This window comes from Numida meleagris, chromosome 3 (genome assembly GCF_002078875.1).
Source record: "Numida meleagris isolate 19003 breed g44 Domestic line chromosome 3, NumMel1.0, whole genome shotgun sequence".
NCBI lineage: Eukaryota > Metazoa > Chordata > Aves > Galliformes > Numididae > Numida > Numida meleagris.
Genome location: NC_034411.1, coordinates 76,396,655 through 76,416,535, shown reverse-complemented (window position 1 = coordinate 76,416,535; position 19,881 = coordinate 76,396,655). Strand labels below are relative to the sequence as shown.

General features: G+C 43.6%; 1 long non-coding RNA gene across 4 annotated transcripts; it reads left to right on the top strand.

Annotated features, from left to right (window-relative positions):
• On the top strand, positions 920-18,798 carry LOC110396718. Of its 4 annotated transcripts, XR_002437201.1 has the most exons (4): positions 920-3,247; positions 8,821-8,865; positions 14,972-15,153; positions 17,168-18,798. It is a non-coding gene; the product is annotated as an uncharacterized LOC110396718 (long non-coding RNA). The 4 variants fall into 4 exon arrangements; XR_002437200.1 differs by lacking the exon at positions 8,821-8,865; XR_002437199.1 differs by having other exon boundaries at positions 920-8,865.

The window sequence follows — 19,881 nt, the reverse complement described above, 5'->3', positions numbered from 1 at the left end:
GACAGTTTTTACAGACACACTGCATCAAACTGAGCTCTGCTTTGCTCTTGACCTTAGAAAACTGCCATGGTGTTTTAGCAGAAAGGAAAACTGCACTTTTCTTCTACAAAGACTTTTTCCAAAAGGTTTTATTACATCTGCGTGAGACAACTGTTCCTCAGTGATTATACTGGTAAAGGAGCAGCATGGTATTGCATATTAGCTGGAGAGCAGAATCAAGTCTACTAAAAATATGTTGAACTGGAAAGGTAAAAGAAATTACAGGCCAAATGTTAATCACCTGAGTAATACTGAACCCATGAATTAAGAGCCATTGAAGTTAAGCTCGGTTAGAGTTGTTAACGTCTCAACTGTTGGGTGGACTGGAGCCCAAATCCTCCATGACCTTATGCAACTTTTTAGGGCTGAGATGTGACAATCTGGCTTTTCTTCTATGCCAGTGTGATAGTGATCAAACTAGCATAGGACAAAGTGACAACTGAGGCTTATTAACAATTTCCTATTAATTACTTGGGCTAGGCACATTTTGCTAGGAGCGATATCTCTTTGATACCACTCAGAAGTGTGTTTAAACTTGAGGCTACTACATAGATATTTCTTCAGATTTAGGAGGAGGGTTAGATGTCTTCTGTTCTGTCCACTCTCAAGACCTATCCCTCTAGTTCGGAGTGCACACTGAGGAAATGCTTGCAGGCTTGTAGTTGCAAACTTGTCACTTCTCTGGAAATTTTGCATGGAAGCTGGCTGTTCTACAAGGAACAATGAAAAACTGAGGACTTTATTTAAAACTCTTATTTTCTCAGATCATTTACTAAGAGTTAAATTTCTCTTTCAGTATCATAACTGTCTTTTCCACCCTCCTCTCTCTCTCTCTTTTTTTTTTTTTCAGGCACTATCTGGCTCTATTTCGTTTTCAAAAACATCCTCTCCCCCTCAGCTCTCCTCCTGCATCACTGGTTTTCCAGGTGATGTGCACCATGTCATCTCTCCACATCTGCTGCTTCATCTGCTTCTCTGCTTCTCACCAATACACTCTTGCACTTCCACCTCTTCCCACCTCTGCCAATCCTATGCAATACCCCTCAACTAAGTGCACATTTTCCATTCACAAAATGCAAGAGGAAAACTTTTGTGCTGGAAATCTCATATTGTTTCTCCACCACCATGGAGAAGGTGACATCTTCCGAACTCCTTGCTCCTCGTTCTCCCCCATATGCAAGCTGCTTTTGAGTGTGTTTTTTCTTCCTCCGCGTAGTTCTAAGATCCATTTCTCCCAGGGAATCTTTAATCTTTAGTTGCCCGGAGAAGCTGTGGATGCTCCATCCCTGGAGGTGTTCAATCAAGGCTGCGTTGGCTGGAGCCCTGGGCAGCCTGATCTGATGGGTGGGAGCCCTGCCCGCAGCAAGGGATTGGAAATAAGTGGGCTTAAGGCCCCTTCCAACCCAAGCCATTCCGTGATTCTGTGATGAACTTTTCCTTCTTTCTCAGTTTGGGGTCTCTCTTTTCCCCACTGCAGCAGATATAGTTTCTCCTCACTGAGCAGCAGCATCTCACCACCCCTGTGCCCCTTGGGTGCCCGCTGTTTTCCCCTTTGATTTCAGGCCTCACTTTGAGGTCCTGCATCATTTTGCCATGGACTTAATTCTGGATTTGTGTGCTCCCATACATTGTGGTAGATCCCAGCTTTCCTCTGATCACTTCCTGCCTTACCTCTTCGTACTTTCCTCTGACGGCTCTAGCTCATGCCACCCTTTTTCTTAAGTCTGGTCTGGTGAAACAAACCCACTCTGTCTTCATTCTGATCTCCCTATAAAACATGCTACTGCCACAAAGCCTATCCAGCTCAGATTCATCTGCTGAAATATATTCCTCTATAATAAAAACAAATCTTGTTTCATAAGAAAGTAAAACTGAGCAAGAGACCGAGTACACAATTAATTTTTGCCAGGTGCTTTCTGCCAAGAGCAACACACTTGTTCTCATTCCCCTCTTCAATTGCCCTCCCCACATGCCTCTGTTTGTCCTTTTGTTTTGTTATCAGCTTCCCAGTCCTTCCTGAGGGGTCCTGGGCTGATCCTGTGCTCTCACTGGTGTAAGGAGAAACGTCACTGCAGCAAGCAGAGCTTTGCCAAGGTTACAGTGCTGTGAAAGGAAGGCGAATCACCCTTTGTTTTAATACTAGCTCATAAAGACTACACAGCTCCAGTACAGCGCTTTTCTTTTAATTAGTCATGATTAGCATATACATCTCCATACTCTCTTTTTTCCCTTTGTGGGCTCAACTACTTTGAAGAAAGACTCTTTGCATGCCTTCTCAGTTATCCTATATCTTACATTAAAAAAAAAAAGACTCTGGAAGCCTAGGTCCCACTGAACTCCCACACACAGCCGAGGAGAGCTGCTCACCGTGCCAGGAGCAGCTCATTCCCAGCCTGCCGCCCCTTCCCTGGCGTTGGCACAACCTGGCTGCAGTGACTTCCAGTCCTAATTGGAGCCTTTGGGCACGATTGTGTTATTATTATTTAATAAACAACCACATAAAACGCTGGCTGACATTTAAATAAGAGTAAAGAAAGGGAAGCTCTGACTCCTAGGCTGTTTTGTTTTGCTGTTGACCTGCAGGAGCAGGTTCTCTACACAATACGTGTGCTTGCGTGGCTCATGCTCACCTTTAGGGTTTTAGGGAAGACACTAAAAGGGAACAGACGTATTGCAGCAGTCAGTCCCTGTTGCAACATAAGCTGCAGATATGTAGCTGTCACCTGGGCATTCTCAAGTGAAATGCACCCATGCTCATCTGAAGGGCCATCAGGATAATCCTAGTGAGAATAAACGAAAGAGAGAACTTTGCTTTTGCATTTGGTTGTAAGTTGCAGACATTCAGAAGAGGAGTTATCGTAGCAAAAGAAAATATTCTGTCCTTGAAGGGATCTCAAAGGAGCACAACATGTTCAATAAGGTTTTGAAAGGAAAGAAAACAAAGAGCTGAAGGCCAGAGCTGACTCCTTCAGAAACAAGTATAAAATGCAGGACTCAAAGTACTTAAAATACTTCAGTGACAAGCAACAAAGAAACGTCTGTTACTATAATTGCTTGCATTAAGTAACGAGCCAGAAAATCTTGAGAACTTTCTAAAAAGTAGATATTTGATGTGTCGGGAGTGTAAGAACAAAATTCTCTCAGGCCATGGCCAGAGCCCTGAATCAGCAGAACTCTTTTCCTTGAAGAAAGTGAAAACCAGAGGAGGGTGAGTACATGTGCCCTTATTATCTTTTCTCGTGGTGGATCAAAGAGGTGGCATTCTCAGGGTTGCCAGTTTCCTGCAATGAATCTGGAGTGCAGGGCTTATTTCTCTGTTAGGCAACTTCTCAAATGCACTAGTCTTGTAATGGACTTCTTATGAGATCTGAATCTTATTTACTAGCTTGCATATGGTATAATTGTTTTAAAGGTATTCAGTAGGAGTGAAGCATTCCTGCCATTTAGAAAAATTATATACATATATGCTTTAATTCGAGGGTGTTCACCCCTCGTTCTTCCCACCATTTCATTACCTGCTTGCTCTCCCTATGTTATATATTAAAAGCTTCATGGAGTGGTTTGCTTGCATTTACATATGCGAATGGTAATAGTTCTGTGATGTTGCTTGGAACTTCTGCATGAACATGTTATATAAAGTCAGTATGGGCATGACAAATGTATTGCAGATTTTTCATAGATAAACACAGGCAGTGAAGGCGAATATGAATGAGTTTGTGCACAAGCTTTAATATCTAGGCAGAGCTTGTATGTGCGTAACACCTGTAACCACAACTGTCAGTGCAAACAGGGAAACTCGTTTTAAGGCATTTGTGCTGATTTAAAAGTGCTGGACTTTGAAATACTTCAGCTGGCATGGTGCAAATGTGTTCATCCTCTGGCAGATACTTAAGTGCATAAACTCTGTTATTAAAGAATACAAACTTTATTAGCAGTTGATATTCCACAGATGTTGGGAAAACAGGTACCCAAATGGTGAGAATCCTTTGTGCGGCAGGTGATGGCTTCTAAAGACATTATGTAGATCTTACTGGGACATGGATTAAAAAGTGCTAGTTAATGGTCTTTGATGGTCTTTGGGAGATGAGCATTAAGCATGGAGAATTTTTTAGAAGACAAAATGGAAGTGTATAAGAAAAGTGGTGGATTTGCTTTAGTGCCTGTGTAGCTGGTAGTAGGGAGTTTTCTTATGAAAGACACTCCAGGGGTATGCAGCGTAAGGAGGAAATGGGGGCTGTTTGAGCATGAACTCTATACAGATTATATGGAATAATCTTCTCTGGAAGGGAGACCAAGTGTCTATTTCTTGTGAGAGCACTGAAACAAGCATAGCATATATTAAAAATGTAGAGAAGTATGCTCTGTAAAGTTTTCTGGTGCATTTTATCAAAGCTGTTCATGTTACAGGAAGAAAAAGATACATGGAAGTTTGGGGTTTTAATCAACAAAACGAGAAAACAAACATTTCTCAACCTTTTCTTTGTTCCTGAATACAACCTTATCTTGTTTTGTTACTTGCTGGAGGTAAAGTTGGCCTGAATTGTCCTGCAGAATATTTCCTAGATACAGAGTTCAGGTTCAACATCTGAAGGAAACTGTTTCTCTGTTCAACCTACTCATTCAGTGTATGAAGTATGTTCCACCTACTCATTCAGAATAACACCATACGAAGTAGCTATTGAACTGCTGTAAGAGAAGTTCTGTTTCGTAGGGAGAGGAAATGAACTTACCTTTGTGTTTGCATCTCTTTAGAGCTTAGCATAAGAGACTTATTCATGGCAAATCAAAAGAAGACTGTCTTCCAAATGCCCAGTAGATTGAAGAAGGTGATTGGGAGCATCTGTATCTCCCCATTTGTCACTTTTGCTTGTTGGTTGCTCCTGCAGAATACCTGGAAACATCAGTTAAACAAACAAACACCCCCAAAAACAAAACAAATTAAAAAAAAGACACAAAATATAAATAAATGACATTAGTCTCATTGTACTTTAGAACTCCTTTTTTTCTGTATAGCATTAGGATGATGTCAGAGTTTGATTATAGGTTAGGCTGTTCCAATAAGAGCAATTAATCTGGGGGCAAAAGCTGGTGAGGACCCTGTCAGACACTGAACAATGTTTTTGGTTTTCATGCACTGAATCATCAGTGTTTATAGGCCTCCAACATGTAAATCACCCTGAGGTAATCTGGAAGGGAAGGATATGAATAAGCCAATTAAATTGGCAAAGAGCCTAAGGAACACCCTGTTTAGGGATAAAATCACATGCCTGTCCTTGTGTCAATAGTTCTGGAGAAAGAAATGGAACTCAAGCCCTTGTAATTAATTTCTTTGCAGATACACGTGATTTAGAAGACTTTGGTCTTCTCTTTTTGTATGTATGAGCTCAGGTGACTGAGATAAGGTGTTTTGTGCAAGTAACTCTTATTTTGATGACACAGAAGGATGTCATCCAGGTTGCAGAGGGTGTAGGAACTAGTTGCCTCACATATGGTAATTACTTCTTATTCAGTTTTATGATATGAATATACAAAGGACTGAATTGCCCTTTATCTTTCCAAGTACCTCCTTTTTTTTTCCTTTGGAAAGGGAGGCACAATTTTCCACTAGGAAACCTCCACCCAACTCTGCAGTTACCAGCATACTTTAAGGTGCTCTGTATCTAAATAACAAAAACAACTGATTTTTCCTACCATATGGCAAGCCCATGCCATCAAAGGCATGATGTAACGGCAAAAAAGGTAGAGGTGAAAAACATTTTTCTTTGGAAGTTGTGAAGAGGGAAAAACATTTGCATTCTTAGTTTAATTTTTCACAAGATAAATGGGCAAATGGGTACTTCCTGTGCTTTTAAGAGGGTTGCTGCATTTGCTGGAAGTCTAACTGGATATTTCTGCCATCCCACCCAGATCTTTGAACTCTTAGGCTAATAATTCCCATCAGGCAAAGAGCTGGCTCTCTGGAAGAGACAGACTGCATACGCCTCCACTGGTGGAAAGGCCCCGGCAAAACTCACAGTTGACATCAGGCAGTTTACGTGGGAGTGGATTATTATGAGATCCCCAAGTGTGGGAGAAGTTGTAATTGGCATTTGTACGTTACTAGGCATCATAGAATTTAGTTGTAAACAAATCCATAGGAAATAGATAGGAGTCACCAGATGCACTGCTCACAGAATTACTTGTTTAAGGCACTTTTGGGTCTTAATTCTTTAGATGCTGTTAAGAGTAGAGGAGGCACCACCTAACACCCCTCTGGATGCCTTGAAAGTAACAGCACCACAAAATCCTAGATACAACGCACAGACTGGCAGAAGACCCAGACAAGCATAGCTGTTCAAGATGGTTTGGATTCCTTTCACCCAACCCCAGCCATCTGATAGCTCACCATTGAGCCAGAGCTGGTCTCCACTCCCCATGGAGACAAAGAGGCACCTTCCCGGAACAATTTGTTCCAGACCAAAATAGGTATAAAATGGCTGTGAAGAGCTCTTCTTTTTCTTCTTCTCAAGTTGTGTGCTGAGAAGCCTTGATGACGGTCTGAACTCACTAGACAGCTGGTGCTTGATGAGGTGAATCCCCACCTGAGCCTACAGCTCCTCTGGGGCCTGGCCATGCATTGCTGGCAGCAGAGCAAGCTCCCATTGCTCAAGAAGGGCTTGAAGTTTTGCACCAGCGGGTCAGCACAAGAGTCTCTTTTGATCTGAACTGGAACGGGAGGCCCGCTCAGCCTCTCAGACATGTCTGTGGCCCTTATTCATCTTCAGGCATTCAGGCAGTGCTCAGAGCAGTGGAAAGAAACAGAAATAGCTGCTTTCACTTCTGTATTGGTTTATGGGCCCTGCACAGAAACAGGAACTGAAGTAAGGTTAAGCAGGGTTTAAAGGAACAGCATTTGGTAAAAGAAGGGAGAAACACATGACCTGGCCAAGTCTAACTGCAGCGCAGCGTACATAAGCGGTTGCTACATCCTCAGGAAAACAAGGGCCTGGGGAAACAGCCCAAGGCTGGGCTGCATAAAGCACAGAGTGCATGAGCCAGCCTAAGTCCCGCAGTCCCCATAGACAGAGCTCTGGAATCACCGTGACCTTCCTCCTGCCCTTGTTAGACTGAAATATGTAGCGCAGCTGTAGGACACAGTTCATCATTTATCAAGGGTAAATACAGTTCTGGATGGGAACATGGAGGTGAGAAGTGTTCCGCACACAGCGTTTGCTTGCGTGTTGTGGCTTGCTGCTCCGACAAAACAGAACTCTTTGTCTTTTTGTAACACTGGTGAGTGACTCCTTATCTTAACCTTGCGAGATCTTTCAAGTGTGTTCATGAATAGGAAGATGATTAAGATGACACATCAAGGTTTCCTGAATGCTTATTGCGATTCAGCAGCATCCTCATGTGTTTCTTAGTTTTTGTTCCAAAACAAGGTGTTTCTAATCTCTGGTGTGATTGGTAAACCACATCCTCTCCCCCTTGGTGGCCCAGCTTACTGTGAAACTCCAGCAGAGCAAAAAGAAAGTGAGTTTAAGCGAGGAGCTGTTGGAGCTACAGCAGATAATTTGGCAAACACTGAGGTGACCTCTGCAAAGCAGGCTTCCCCTGCTCTGAACAGTTACTGTGACAAAACCCAAGGCTAAAAATGAAGTGACCTGACCAAAAAGCTTAGTGCGAGAGAGGCTAAATGGGGATTTAGATGATATGTTTTGTAGGGGAGATAGAGAAGATAGCTATGTAGCGGGGGAAGAGTTGAAAGTCTTGCTCTGAACACATCCATAAATCATCATGCCAGGTAGGGTATTTTCTCTTCCCCCGAGTGCTTTGCAGGCTGGGAGTCTGCTTCAGCCACAGCTGCTTCTCTTCAAGAGCCCATTAGAGCCACAAGACTTGTTTTTGAGCTGTGTATGAAAGATGTAATGCTTGTCTCTGTCATGCAGCTGAAGAATTAGGTCTGTAGCCTGACTAAAGTGCCTTTTTTGAGGAGAGGACTCATATTTAATTGCCCTACATCTAAGGAAATCTAATTTCGGAAGCACAAGGACACAGAGGGAAAAAAAGGAAGCCTGATTTTTCCAGAGTTGAAGTGATGGCATTGGTGCAGAGATGTATGTCACCAGGAGTGCCTCTGGGCCTTCTGGCCACCACAATTGCTAACAGAGGGCAGGAGGACAACTGAGGCCAGTGGCTTCAGGGACAAACATCCCTGGTGTACAGACAGTACCTTTTGCAAAGGGCTGAGGGGTCTACAAGAGGTAGTGGAATGCAGAAAGTTTTTCCCTGGCATCTGATGGCTTTTAGGGCTTCTACACCCTACTTGCAAAGTGAAGTAGTTGTAGAGGTGTCCTTTTCTTCAAAGTACTTTACGCTTTGTGCAAGGCTACATTTGGGGTAAGTGCGCTATAGGCACACCCAGTTCAGAAGAGGTAGAGATGAATTCACATTGTAGCCTCGTTTCCTTGATTTGACAGGGCAGAGGGAGAAATCCCAGGAGGCATATATCCTGAGATTTATTCCAAATTGGTTAGAAAGAGCAAATGAAAAAATCTGTGTGCTTCTTGATGTGTACACCCACACCTCTGTAACACTCAGCCCTTCTTGCTTTCTGCCCTCCTGCTCCTACCCCATCAGCTCTGTAGCCCCAAGGACTGTTACCACTTGCTCCTTGCTATCTGGTGCCCTCTGGTGCTGTAAACACCTGCCCAGGCTGATCCCATCACACCCCTGTACAGGTGTGGGGACCAGCACGTCCCCCAACGGGGTACTTGTGAACTTTTTTCTGCTTTTTTCCAGTTGCAGCCTGGCTGTTAGAGAATCTTCCACGGTGACACGGTGCAGGTGGGTCTGGGTCTGGGAGGCAGGACAAGCTAGTTCCTACATCTCTAGTCATGTTCCAGTCAGTAATGACTGAAACTGAGAATGTGACAGGTTCTCACTCATCCTCACTCTGCTTAACATAACCCCACTATCTATCTCTTCTTTGTTTTATTCCCTCCCCTCCTCTAGCTTTAGCCCTCTAGCTCCCTTTCCCTCTTCTACTGCCTCTTCCCTTTTATTACTGTTCCCTCTTTATAGTTGCCTGGTCTTGTTGAAGAAACCCTCATCCTTTCTTCCTCCTCTTCCCCTAGAATCATAGAATCATAGAATCACCAAGGTTGGAAAAGACCTCTGAGATCATTTAGTCTAACCATCTATGGGTGGTGGACTATGAGGTGGTATGCTCTTTTGCAAGGGCATGTAGTGACAGGATGAGGGGAAGTGGCTTTAAACTGGAAGAGGGTAGATTTAGACTAGATGTTAGGAAGACGTTTTTTACTGTGAGGTTGGTGAGACACTGGAACAGGTTGCCCAGAGAGGCTGTGGATGCCCCCTCCCTGGAAGCATTCAATGCCAGGCTGGATGGGGCTTTGAGCAACCTGGTCTAGAGGGAGTTGTCCCTGCCTATAGCGGGGGGTTGGAACTAGATGATCTTAAAGGTCCCTTCCAACCCAAACCATTCTATGATTCTGTGCTATTCCCACCGCATACAGTCTCTGATCCTGTTCCAAACACCTTGTCCTGTTGCAGGGCCACGGCTCAGGAATGCCTGGACTTTACACATACTCAGACCCATTGTTCAGAAAACAGGATTACGGTATCTTTGCTGTCCTTCATCTCTCCTCTAATTAATCAATGCTAATTGATTGATTGATGATGGCTCTCTGGCATAGCAATCTCCCAGGTCCAAGGAGCAGCCAGATGCCTTTCATTCTCACATATCTGCCCGGAGCACGTGGAACATATTAACCTCACAAAATTAGTTAGAGCCTCTTCTAAATTAGTTTGTATGAACTGGCAGGACTCACTTCTCTGAACTATAAGAAAGCTGATGATAGAGGCAGATAGCAACGATAGGCTCACGGGTCATTCTCTCATTCTTGGTCCAAGCAGACCTCATCCTTGGCAAGAAGGAGCGGATCACTCTGTGACCACAGTAGGTTGCCTTCCCCAGGCTGATGCCTGTGCTCAGCTGAACCAATTAAAAAGAAAGAAAGAAAAATAACTTCCCCAAACTCAACCTAAATAAACCACCAAACCCAACAAACAAGCTACATGTCGTATACAGGCATGAGGCTTGAAACGTGAGCTGGAACTGATAAAAGGTTGGCAGAGCTGTAAGCAAACTTAAAATGGGATCTTATAAAGAGAAGTTGGGTAATCTTCAAAAAAGTGGTGCTACCAGTCCTGTCAATGAATACTTAGATATGGCCCTTGCAGATTGCAGGTCCCTTTCCTGCAATGCTCACTGATGAGTCATGTGGATGATCGCTAATTGAAGGATAGAAAATGGCCTGCTGTGGCCTGCAGCCATTACGAGCTGTGCATTTTTTAAGGTATGTTTGTTGCAATCCTCTCTATTTTCTGTAGATGGGGTGTGGCTCTCCCATTCCTGGCAAAGTGGCTGGTGCAGCCTTTGGTTGGGAAAATATGGGTGCTGTTGCATGACAAGCTAAGTTTCCCTTGGGGGGGAACATCACCTTCTTCCTCTCCAGCACAGCATCGGGCGTGGGACAGTTCCCTAAAGCACAGCAGAGCTTCACAGAAATCTGGCAGCTTTATCCAGTTTGTAGTTATATGGATCATGCTCATGGAAACATCTGAATCACATTTCACACTATCCACCTAGCTACATAAACACAACCTAATCCTCTTCTTAGGATCTGAATCTTATGTTCTCTCAGACTATGTCTCCTTCGCCTTCTTTCACCAGAGGTCTTGTGACCCTTGCTTCTTGCATAATTATTTGTGCATGATGGAATGTGGCTATTTTCAAATTCTGTAGCTGGTACTGAGAAGTCACTCTGTCCACATTTAAATGCAGGCGCACAAGTTGCTCTGGTTGTGACGCATTAGGCAGCTCATTCTCTGTGCAGGAAGGGAAGAACACAACAATTAGCCCCACAGACAACAAAGCTCGGGTAGGCACTAACTCCACAGCTGATCTTTTGGTGGGTGTGGCACCTCCTATACCCCCATCTTCCTTGTGCCCTCCCATTGCTGTGTTCTTCCATATTCACTTGCTTGGCCAACCCAAGACTGCCTGGAATCACACAGCAGAAGGCAAGCAAGGGCACAGTGCTGTAAACATATGGATCATGGAATTATCTAGGTTGAAAATGACCTTCAAGATTGTCAAGTCCCACCATCAACCTGACCTACAAAGTCCCGCTACTTGACCGTTTTCCTTGGTGCCACGTCCACATGTCTCTTGGATACCTACAGGGATGGGGACTCCACCACCTCCCTGGGTAGTCCACTCCAATGTTTGACCAGTGTGGGTGAAGCATGGACTTAGATCTGTGGAGGCTGCAAGCAGGGAGCAGTCTAGTGAGTATTCTCATGGATATTGCATCCAGCCTGGCAGGCAGAAAAATAAATGCACCCTCTGTTATTACAAAAAGCCAGAGGCTGCTGTGCTAGTCCAGACTGAAGAAGTCTGGTATCTTGCTTCAGACAGCAATGGGCAGTGGCTGCTAAGGGACGTGCAAGAAATGCTGTAGTAAAACAGAGATGAAATCATTCACCATGTACTTTTCTCACCATCCTACTGATAACTAGGTCACTAGTTAACTGTGTCAACAACTAGCGACCACCAAGAGTTGGGAAGAAAGAGGGCCGAACTACTTCTATTGCTGTCCTGCATGATTCCTGTCACTTGGATGAAGCAAAAATGAGGAAAGAACAAAACTTCCATCCTATTCCTTCAGAAGCTGATGACAAACCCCTCACTGTCCTCAAAAGCGCTATATCATATCTGTCATTATCTCACACAGAGCACAATTAATATAGTGACTAAGGGTTAACAGTGAGTCAAAATTGATTGTTTTTAAGTCTTGTTGGCAAGGCTGGAACCTTGTTTTCAGCTGCTTTCTTCAATGACATCGAGAGAACTACTCTGTAAAAACATTTTTTGTCACTGTCCAATACAGTGAAAAATGCAGGTGAGCAATATTTTATATACACGGATATGAAACTGGCTATATTACAAGGAACTGAGTGAACAAAGCATTTGTTTTTTTATTTTTAGTCATGTAAATGAGGAGATTTCATCACCTAGAATCAGGATGCACCTTTCTGGGTAAATACAATAGCAAATAGGTTCTTCAAATCCTTGTTCATAAGCATTCCAGGGGGAGACAGTTCAGCAGCACAAGAAAAATGTACTATTCCTAGAAATCTCCTGACTCAACTCTTGTATCTGTCAGTGAGTCGATAGTATGACTGTTATAACTGAACACAAAAATACATCTGTTAGCAAACAAGAAGAATCTGGGTGGAATCACCGAGACGGAAATGGACTGTGCCAAGATGAGAGCCCAGTGGTATGGGGAAGGTTGTTGGGTTTACAGAGTGAAAATCAGTCATCCATCACTGAGTGGTGATAAGAGAGGAGGATGCACAAAGAGCATGTTTAACGGACAGTTAACAAGGCAGAAATGAGAGATAATGTTGCTTCATTTCTGTTTCTTTAACTAGTAATATACTTACCTTTTCCTTTAGACACTTATACACTGTAGACATTGCATGTAAACTTCTGTAGACTGACACATATTGTGTGGCGTGGTTGAAGAGAGAACGAATTGCCAGCAGACAGCCAGCATCCTGGGGAGAGGTTTGAGATCCCAATCCCACTTTCTCTGCTGGAGATTTGGAGAAAAAAAAAGAAAATCAACCAGAAACCAAGACTGAGCACTATTTATGAAAGTGATAGTGACATAACGACAGAAATAGAATACAGAGATGATCTCGAAGATGGAGATGATCCATGTAGTTCCCGAAACTAGAGATTTCTCACAGGATATTGCTGGATTAATAAATTAAGGCTCTGACAAGTGGGTGTAAAAATTTGATCACAAGTCTGTCTTTAGGATCCAAAGAAACTGCTCCTATTTTCAAAAGGGTGGATTATCTGATATTTCAGCTGCTTTCTTCTTCCTACTTTTATTTTGTGAATGGGGTACTACTCAGCATAGTGGCTTTTTGGGAGTCATCCTGCTTGCCTGAATTGTTAGAACGCATGGCAAATGGGTAGGATGGCTCAGCTACTTCCCTTGTCTTTTATTACAAGTTCTTTAAAATGATTGCATATTTTCAGATGCATAAACCATATGTGTTATAAAATATAAGTAAATGGAAACGTAAATCTTCTGTTACATGCTACCTTCCTCCCCACTCCAACAGGCTGGTTGGAGGTTCCTTCCTATCAGTCCGCTCCCTGCACTAACCTGTGTATGAACACTTCCCTCCTGCCTCCCAGTGGCTTCTCAGCAAGAGAAGAATTGCCCAAGTTATGATAGAATCATTAAGGTTGGAAAAGACCTCTAAGAACGCCAAGTCCAACTGTCAGCCCATCCCCATCATGCCAACTGCCTCCCTCAGTGCCACATCTACATGTTTCTTGAACACCTCTAGGGACAGTGACTCCATCACTTCCCTGGGCAGCCTGTGCCAATGCCTCACCAGTCCTTCTGAGAAGAAATTGTTCCTTATATCCAACTTGAACCTCGCTAAGAAGAGATTATGGCTTTAGTGATTAAACTCCTTGGTACAGTGATGTGTCCAACAGAACTGATGCTTGCAAGGGATGCTTAGTTTTAAGCACATTTCCAAGGGGAATAAAGGCTTCTCCTGCCAGATTTGAGTGGTTTTCCAAGGTGAAATGTTTGCTGATGACTTTTCTGTCTGAATACGTCATGGCAGTAAGATATCTTGCTCAAACAGTCTCAATTACATTGGTTTTGATGCTGACTTCTGCTGACAGCCTTTTGGATTGAGGTGCAGGTGTCATGAATGCAAAAGTGAATCTTTCTTAGTTATTTCTTTTTCTCTTTCCCAGCACATGAATCTAAAACGGCCCTTCTGCCCTCTTCCTATAACTTAATTGCATGGACTATAATTTAATTCACATTAATTTTTGGGCCCTAGATGTTTGAAGTCCAGAGCTAATCCAAAGAATCATTTTATTTCATTGTAACCTTGTTTTCCCCACTGGATCTTACTCTCTGTGCCATGAATATTTCTTGATGATCTTCATGTTAGCCATTTAGAGACAGACATCTAAGCTAGTGTCATGGCAGTAAAATGGTTTCTGGCAGTCAGTGCTTGAAATTTTGGGGAATAACATTATTTGCAGCACAGAAAATTTAGATAGACTGGGAGCCTATCAGAGACCCGATTACAGGACAGCATTGTCCTGATTCTTCTGCTTCATAATGCTGAGAGATCCAGCTGTGTGACAACTCCAAACCACGCTGAAGCCTTGACCCCTGGTAGTAGTCATTTCCCAGCTTGCTTAGGATCATCAGCAGTCTGGCTCAAACAGTCCAGGGCATGTTCTTTCCCTTGTCTGTTCTTTGTAGGGCTGTGGGCTTCAGGGAGCTCCTTTCAAATTCTGAAAGAATCAGCTCTATGTTGCTAAGTTCAAAAGAGGGAATTAGCTTCAGTGCTACCAGTGGGGCAGTGCTCCTGGGGTACCTCGGCACTCACTAAACCAGCTGAGCGAATGTCCAGGATGTCCTGTGTGCATCACTTCCTATACATTGCCTTGTCTCTAATCCACAGCTGCTGTGGACTTTCCTTGCAGCATAAAGCTGCTTTGTCTGAATAAGCAGCAACAGAATCTAAAGAAGCAACAGATTTTGAAACTGAGACAACTGGAGCAATCATTCTTTGATCTCTGGCAAAGCCTAGGGGCTTGATTATTTTCCAGTCGAAGGAGCTGAGATAAATGAGTTTTTGGGAGTAGGAAACTTGAAGAGTTCAGGCTGAGGTGCATGAGAGCATAGGGTTCGGGGGTGCACCCCTCGTATCAGGGAATGAGTGTAGGCATCGCTGAGCCATGGGTACCTCACAGGTGGGCTCACACACATTTTGTAGAAACTGGCAGTAATGTTTCTTTCCATAGATCTCTGCCACCTCCTTGGAAGCGGATCAAACCCATTTTATTAAAAACCACCATTTGACTCCTCATGTTTTTCTACTGATTAAGAACATTGACTTGGCTAACTGAACAAGGGAACCGATTGTGGCTTGACTGCTTCACACTGGAAAAGCTTTGATCGGACTGAGTGGGAGTTTATGTTTAAGGTACTGTAAAAAATGAATGTTGGTGATAAGCTTATAAACTGAATTTGAACCTTGCACAGGCTCCAGAGAGAAGGAATAAACAACTCAATTTATATTCTCCACAGATACACACCAAGATGTCCCTCTGACCTTCAGTTATTTTTCTTGGGGGGGGGGGGGGGGGGTAAGATGGTTTCTTAAACTGTTTGAAATGATTTGTCCAGATTAGCTGTCTGTGCTGAAGATGGAGAGCTTTCAGGGTGGCTCCCAGGAGCCCTGGAGCCAACTATAATGAATGGGTTTGGTGTTTCACTCTGAGGATAAAAAAGCTGAATGAGTTACAGAGCTGTCAAATAACCCCAGTTCATTCACACAAACTTGAGGATAATGTGCTTCTCTTGATCCTGACACGATATTGTTAGAATAGCTTATTTCAAGGGCATCCGTGTCAAGGCATTTTCTCTCCCTCATTACATATCAGCCTCTGAAGTTATACACAGCAATGAATTGTAATTAGAGGACGCTGATGTCTAACATGAAACCTGGAGGAGTATGTAGGGCTCATCTCCCATTGATACTGAAGCTGGTGACCAAGCTTGCTGGAGATCAGGTAGAAGCAAAGTCAGGTGGTCATCCTGTGAAAACCTCCACTCCAGTACATCTAGGTGTACAAGTGCAAAAGCTGATTTGACAAGTTTGGTCAAATAATTATTCATCACGGTGGTCCATGAAGTGCAGATCCCAGGACAGCCATCACAGAGAGGCTGGGGCACAGCACCCCGAACTTTCACAGACATTCTCCCTTCCCTGGAGGCATTCAAGGTCAGGTTCGGTGGGGCCCTGGGCAGCCTGCTCTGGTGGGTAGCAGCCCTGCCCATGGAAGAGGGTTGGAGCTCGGTTATTTTTAAGGTCCCTTCCAACCTAAGCCATTCTGTGATTCCCTGCCTCAAAACAAATGTGTTTCATTTATCATAATAAAGGGAACGAAACATTCTTTAAACCTGGTTTACAGTTTATTTCCAATTTCACTGTATGCTAAGTGAATGCAATAATATATGTCTAAATCAGAGATATACTACAAAGTCTAATTTGTGAACTGGAGCCCCATTCTTTGGGGTAAAGTTCTTTTGCTTCTAACCTAGCCCCAAAGCCTTTGTATACAAATAGTTACAGGAAAAGATATCATAAACATCACGTTCTGCAAGCCTTCTGAGAGCATTACTGACTTCTTCAAATGCTCCCGTTCAGGAATCACGGACTCGCTAAATACTCAGCTTCCACCTGAATAATTTTACTCTCAACATACTCTCTTCATCATGCATTATTCTATTCTACTCTGCCCTGAAATAACAAAGTTTAATTGGCAATCTGGCTCTGATTTACTAGTATCTCCTTGTGCATGGAAGGAGACCTCAAATTCGATGCAGTCATTCTCAATCAATGTCAGCTTGGTATTAACTCAATGTTATTACATTATTGATTTTATTCATCCCAGGAGCTACATCAATTTATCATGGAATTTACACTTCTTTAACAACCAGCACAAATCAGGAACATTTGTTACGCTTGCAATGTAGACTAGAAGGTTTTTGGAATCTGATCCTTATTTTCCTTTACATTTGTTTAGGTTTCCAGTTAATCTGAATTCCTATCTTGCCCCTTTGAACTTTCAACCAACTGTAAATACTTTTGATAAATTTCCTGGCTAAATGTGTATTGCAACATTGTTCTGAAAAAATGCTAAATACCCATTACCTTCTGATGTATTGATATAACTGGTTTGAGGAAATAAATGGTTGGGCGTTTTACATTACACAGTGACCACATGTAAGCAATAAAAGCTGTTTATAACCTCAGTTATCCCTTCAGTTGTATTGTACACAGTGCAACCATTTGTAGTTTTAACTCGTGTTTTGAAGGTGTTTAGCAAATGAAAAACAGCAAAAATTTTGTCCTTTTCCACTGCATTCCACGGGCTGACTTATTTGCAACAGATATTCTGGGAAAGTTCATTGTCTGTTTCTTCATTTTTTAGGACTTCCTCTGGCTGTGCTCTGTGATGGATGGAGAGATACTGAAGGGATGATGTCAGAAGAGTGGGAAGTGAAAGCTGAAGGGGTTTTTGAAGTGGAAGCTGAAGCTGAGTTTTGAAAAAAGAAATTGGTTAATGTCTAGATAGCAGAAATGACGATTTAGCATTTGAGAGAAAGGATGTGGGACATCAGAGCAGTCCCAGACCTGGCTGGCTTTAACAGACGTACATTTTAGAGGGCTAAAGCACCTTTAGTGCCCTTCCTCATACACACGGAGAAACCCACCGCTGGTTGGAGAGTGAGGCACAATTGTAAACTCTCTATTCTATATAGTAATTTTATCACTGCTGCTGTTTATCAAGCCAGTTGCTTTCGTGTGTTACCTGTGTGCAGTAAGAATAAAACTTGCAGGATATAGCTACCATTCCTTAGTAATAAGGGAGAGAACAGTCAGAAGCACAAAGATGGACTTCACTGAAAATAAAAGGGTGAGACAGCCAAATTTAACTTTAAATGCATGAGTAAGCTAGGAAAGGGAGGATTGCAAAATCTGTTTCTATGGCAATGCCACCCTTCAGTGTTACCTTACACAATCAAGATTACATCATCAGAACAAACTTTCATCAGTTCATCACAGTTTGGCTGTATGACACTATTTTGAGCTCAGTGTGGAAATGATGCTTTTATATAAATTCGCCACCTCCAGGGTGTTGCAAACAGTGTAGGAAACCCCATCCAGTCATAGCCTGCCACAGGCTGCTGTGGGAGAGACCATCACACCACACCACCCAAAACACTAAATGGAAAATTCAGGAGCTAGAGGATTTGTAGGGGCTTCCTGTCCAAAGTCACCAAAGCAGGAGACTCCACAGCCCCTGGGCAGCCTGTGCCAGTGCTCAGCCATCCTCACAGAAAAAAAAAAAAGTGTTTCCTGGAGTTCAAGAAAGATCAAGGACTTGCTTTGGATTTGTCTGGGCAGACAAATTTTTCTATTGTGTTTTTCCTTTGGTAACACAGCCATCTTGCATCTGCGCCAGAAGCCGTGTGCATGAGGCATAGCGGTACCTCCAATGTCAAAGTGCTGTAGCGAGACATTAGGTACCTTCTCAGACTGCATGGTGCAGGAGAAACCCTTCTCCAGGTCAGACCTGCGCCCATGATGTGCCATGAGGCCACATACCAGAGCAGTGGGAGAGATGGAGCATCTCTGCCATTTCTCCCATGTGCCCTGAACAGTGGTGAGTCAAGTGGGGTCTCACTCAGAGCCAGGCATGCCCATGCCAAGTTAACCCAGCAGTGTTTCTAAGCTCACGTGAACAGCCAGAGCTGATTTATCCCAGCTTTGCACCATGTGGCATTTAACTTGGCACAGGGCACTCTAAGGCTGGCTTTGGCACATCACTGAATTGTGGCTCGGAGCTGTGGCGAAGGCTAGGCCAGGCTGCCTGGAGGACTGCTGGATCTGTCTGGCCTTGAGGTGGAGGTTTTGCTGTGTTCACCTGCATTCCTGGTGCTGCATGCTGTAACCAAAAGCCCCTGACCCTGGGGCCAAGTCCTGGGCCTCTGCAGCAGTACTAGATCTGCAGCAGCTGCCTTACACAGCCTTGACTATTAAAATATCTTCACTTTTATTGCTGGGACTCCTTTGCTTTCCTTTCACTGGCTGGGCACAGACGAATGCTGTTTTGGGAGTTCGTATGGGCAAAGGTGGCCTAAGTCAGATTTCTACACATAGAGAACACATTTCTTACCCTACCCCGTAACCATGGTGACTTGTTTTCTTTTAAATTCCTTCCCCTTAGGTTCAACGCTATCTTTAGATGTCATCCTGTTTTGACAAATGCGCATGTAGTTCCTGATACTATCAGGGAACCATGGCATGACAAGGACTGGCTTAAGCAGCAGCTGTATAACTGTATCAGAGACAAATGATGCAGCCAGTGCCCTTTCTGGAAATGCTCCTATTTTCTGTAATCTTTGCTCTGACGCTGCATCCAACAGTGGCTTGGTGTGCCTCCCTGTGGGTTTTTGTCTTTCCTCCTCCCAAGAACTTGTGCAAGCACCTCCATGCCACAGGGTTTTACGTATGCTCTGGACTTAGGGAGGCCTTACGGCAGCCTTCCAGTACCTAAAGGAGGCCTACAGGAAAGGTGGGGAGGGACTCTTTATCAGGAAGTGTAGTGACAAGAAAGGGGTGATGGCTTTAAACTAAAAGAGGGGAGATTTAGATTAGGCATTAGGAAGAAAGTGTTTACTTTGAGGGTGGTGAAGCACAGCAACAGTCTGCCCAGAGAATCTGTGGGTGGTCCATCCCTGGGAGGCACTCAGGGCCAGGTTGGATGAGGCCCTGGGCAGTCTGAGCTGGAAGGTGGTGTCCCTGCACATGGCAGAGGGGCTGGAGTATGGTCCTATCAGTGATTTCCCAGGCACACAGCATGGGCCAGTTGCATTCAGGATACTGGAGAAATGGGCTTCCCAGCAGAGGTCATGGAGGCAGAGGACAAGTGAAATGTTGTCCCCTGAGATCTTGTGGCTGGCTCATGGTTTGTGTATCTTCTTTCAAAAACAATTTGTGCCTCTATTATGTGTTAATATTATGCACAACCAGGGAAAGGGGAATGTGAAATTTAAAGTTTTATTGCCTCTACTTTTATTCAAAGGAAACTTTAATTTTGCAGTACTTAAGTGATGCAAATTTTTTTTTGTTTCCTGCAAC